We start from the raw sequence: 4,607 nt of genomic DNA on the forward strand, positions 1-4,607 counted from the left end.
GTCCACGTGAGAGGATTCTGTAAATAAAATGCATTTTAAACAAAACCCGTGCTGATGGAGATTCTCTTCTGCTTGTCACTGAAGCCATGTCCTATTGGCATATTTCTGTGTCTCCTAGAACTAAAATTTCTATAAAGTCATATTTAAATGTAAACATTTTTGCATTGTATAGGAACTATTTTATTATAAGATTTAGAATTAAATACTAAGGTCATCCAATATAATAAATTTTGATAAGCAATAATCTTTTAAAAAATGGACTGATTTTATGGTCTGTCTGTCTGTCTGTCTCCAAACAAATAGACAAAAAATGTAGGCTGCAATGCAAACAAAGGTCATCTCTTTCAGAGCATTCCTAGGATCAAAATCAGAACTGACTACATCCTTATTCTAGGAGAATTTTTCAGCCAAGTAGCTTCTGAAAATCAATCTGCATGTCCTCCACTTTTCCCTGCCCGAAGTTATTTTTCACTGAGGCTAGAAAGTAGGAAGCAGACACTGGCTGTGGCCCGGCGACCTCCGTCCGGCCCCACGCCTTGGCTGGTAGGTGCACACTTCGGACACAGCCAGCGACCGCTCTGCACAACACTCAGCCCGACAGCAGGGAAGACAAAAGCTTCCTTCCACACTGGGAAGAGGCTCCACTACAAACCTGCATCTTTCTTTGTAAGAAACCACACGTGGGTTTTAAAAGTAGTAATTTAATGCTTATTTTTCCTCTGACCTAGACACACAGATGCATCTAATTTTTCTTCTCAAGCCAATATTTTTCTTAAATATTACAAGCTACCTTTAATTTTTTTTTTTAATGAACCTACAGCTGGTCTGTTCATCTCCCAACTGAGCCACAGCACAAACTCCCTGCGGATACAGGGGCCGTGTCTCCACTGCCACACACACACTCGTGCACACGCACGCTGGCCAGGCCCCCGACTCCGCATGTCTCCACCGATGACTGAACCACTTGGGATGGCTTGGCGGGGGGCAGGGAAGGCACCGAGGAGGATTTCATGTGTCTGTTTTTTAATGGTCGGCATATTTACCAAACAGGACATTTTGCTCTGTATTTTGTGACGGTGGGGATCCTCATGGTATTTAGGCTCTGTACAGCATGGGTGAGTCCGTTCTCACGGCAGCACCTGCAGCACATTCATTTGTTGTAGCACCCTAATTACCTCAGAGCCTCTATTTAGGCTGCAGCTGTTGCCATTATAATGTTTTCATCACCACTGTATACAACAGGTTATGGCAATAATAGAAATATCTCTTTTTGGGGGCTTTCCTCCTGTCGTTTCCATTTTTCTATGTCAGAAGGGAAGACTGAAAGAAATTCAGGCAAATCAAGCCTCATCAGCGTACCATAACGTTCTATTTCTGAACTGATTTGTAAGAGAATGGGTAACTGAAATTAACAGAGAATCACCCCACACAAAGATGGCGCGTGCAGAATTTGTGAAAGCGAAAAGGAGGACGAAGGACAAGCCAGAGAGGGACGGAGCGCCGCAGAGCGGGCGGTGAGTGTTTGTGTGGGGGCGGGGAGATGCTGCAGTTTCCATGAAGTAAGAAGGTGGGGGAAAGAGGCATACAAAGAGTAGGTTTTTCATTGTTTGTAAAATATAAACACAGATGAATTCTGTCTTTGGTTTGTTCATGCCTTTCACTCTGCACAGCAGGGATGTTCTTAAGAAGTTGCCCTCTGCGAAATTTCTCTAAATGGGAACCGTGGACCCTGCATGATGGGATTATAATCACACCAGCCACTCCTTTTACATAATTTTTTGTTTAGGATCCAGTAAGATTCCCTGTTTTTAATATAGAGAAAGCAATCGACATGTCTATGTCGATAAACTGAGGGTTTGCATCCCCCATAGCCTAGTGCAAGCTAAAACAAAAAACCAGTGATGCTACATCTACAGATCTCGATGGATTCAAAAACAATATTACAATTTTTAGCTGACAAGAACATGTCTGCTGCCTGCAGTCCCTGCAATAGCTCACCATGTTGCCTACTAACCGAAAGATCAAAAATTATCGATTTCATGGCGCTGTGTGCTCTGGAAAGAAAAGCTACCTTAAAATTTGCATTATTTAAGAAATGAGCTAAAAGGAAAGAATCATTCCCCCCCCGAACATTTTAGAATGTGAAAATGGCTTGTTTTAATCTTACTCATAAGTTACTATAATTCTATGATTTTTAGCAGCTGGAGTCCAGAATGATTGTTTTCGATGAATTTAGGATTTTGCCGCAGTGTACATCTGCAGTCCCAGAATCCCTCCTGTAAGCTAATCCTTCCGGCGATGGGGACGCCTTTAACCTTCTAGGGAATGAAATATCTTCGACCATTTTGAAATGTTTAGGCGGGGCTGCAAGTGTGTGTGAGTGTGCGTGTCTGCGCACACACAGGGTGGGTATGTCTCCACAGCACGCTTTCTCAGCGCTGCAGCACGATTTCTCTTACCTCCTGGAAACACTGAGACGCGTCTACCTTTCGTCCCCTGGACGCCACGTACGGTCTCTGCTTCTCTGCCCACATTCTGTGGTAGCCATCGAAACGTCCTTCCTTTCCCGGGTAAACAACAGAGGCCTGGAGGACACAGGACTCCAAGCACGGAGGGTGTCCGGACATAGCCAAAGGGACCCAAGGCACGGCCACCACCATGGCCACCGCCTGCCTCCACCTTCCCTGCCCCCGCTTCTGGCCGAGCTCATCAGCTGCCGGCCTCCAGGGTGGCTGTCCGCAGACGCACTTCCTGGGCTCCCAGATTATTTCTCTGTGCGAACAGCCAACCGTGGGGGCTGACAGAGGTATTTACACGACTCAGCCCGTCCAGCTGGAAAGAAATCAAAAGATAACACTGAACCCTGAGATGATGTATTGTAAGTCAAAAGTCCCAGTCCATAAATAGCCCACTTGATGAACTGCTACATGAAAAGCTGATGCGGATTTTTGTCCAGGATTCACATACTACCTCACAGAAATGCTTTTAATGTCTTCTCCAAGAGTCAGGATCTACTTTTCCAAAGCACAGGGCTTATTGTTACCTTTCTGCGGGTAAGGATTCTTCTCAGTGGCTCTTGATGCCACTCGGAGTCCACAGGCGACCACGCCCTGGCCTCCCAGCTTGCTTTCTCTTTCTGCTTATTTCCAAGTAGGGTCGACTAACAGTCACAATCTGACATTACATCAAGGGACAGAGTCAAAGGGAGTCAGTCATTCTCCTCTGTCTAGAAGCTCTTTGTCTTGGGCACTCAGTTAAGTGTGTAAGCATAGATTTGATACAGTAAGAATCCCAAAGTGGACGGGACAACCTGCATAATTCTGGCTTAGTACTTCTGCCTGAAGTGCAAAAAGAAGCTATGAATTTATGTATGTGCTTGGCTACAGGTAATTCCAAAGTAGGAGATTCAGCGAAGGGGGGCTTTTTATTCAGGTTGTATCTTGGACACTTGGTGGGCCAAAGGCGGGTATCACAAGAACTATTGTCTTCTCTCTTCAACCAGCTGGCAACACTTTTCATTTCTAGGAACACAGCCTAAAACCTAGAACTGTTTGACTATTTGTCTGTTGCCACTTCACAAAATGAATCAATTTACATCGAACCCATTGGGCTTGGTCCTAGAAGACAAAGCGTAAAAGAGATAACCACGTGGGTTTCTTAAAATGAAATGTATTATTGCCCAAGGAAATTCCCTCTCCCCCCAACCAGGGGTTGAACTCAGGCCCTCGCCCTCGCCAAGGAAGCACTTATTCTACTGAGCCATCTCCCCGGCCCCAAGGAAAAGGTTTTAAATAATTACTTTTACAAAATCACTTATTATCTCGATGCTTTATTTCGGGTTGGAGTGGGGGAAGCCCATACACAAGCACATGTGCAAATGGTTTGCCATTTCTTTTTTCGTTTAATAATAGTTATTTGTCTTAATTTCAAACATAATCCAGCTCATATTCGGTGAGACAATTTGAACAATTCCTGTTTTATGAGATAAGCAAATAACATTCTGAGAATTTGTTCAACTCTAATTTGTTTTCATGTTACTCTCTCGTAATTCCTCAGTATGCTTAAATTTGATGGGAAAAAATAGCATGGTGAATTGTTGCAAATTTACATTTTCTTTAATAACAATACTTTTTGCTTAGAATTTAAAATTTAAATTTAGATATAAATATCTAGATTATAGAAAATGCTTTTTTTTGGCACCTGAGTAAAGATCGCACACAAGTATCCATGCACTTTTATCCTTCCGATAGTAGACGTTTCTTAGCCAGTCTTAACAGTGTGCCGTATTCAGCAAAAACTCCCTGAATGTAGAAAAAATACACATCTGTTTAAGAAAAATAAAATAACCAACCTAATAGTGTAAATCGGTTGTTTCGTTTCAAAAACCTGACTTTAATCAACCACATATGAACCTCACACACATGTGCAGGACGTAGCACTGGCGTCAGGCTGGACCCGCCGCTCACCCTTCCCGTTTTTTCTAGGACTACGCGTCGGGCGACGGTCCGCACTGGGTCCGCCGACCGCGGGCTCCGGCCCGCCGCGAGTCCCGAGGCCGCCCGGCGCGGGCCCATTGTCTCGGGGCGCACCCGCGGAGCCGCACCGCC

Source organism: Octodon degus, unplaced genomic scaffold, assembly GCF_000260255.1.
Source record: "Octodon degus isolate 3935 unplaced genomic scaffold, OctDeg1.0 scaffold00126, whole genome shotgun sequence".
NCBI classification, from domain to species: domain Eukaryota; kingdom Metazoa; phylum Chordata; class Mammalia; order Rodentia; family Octodontidae; genus Octodon; species Octodon degus.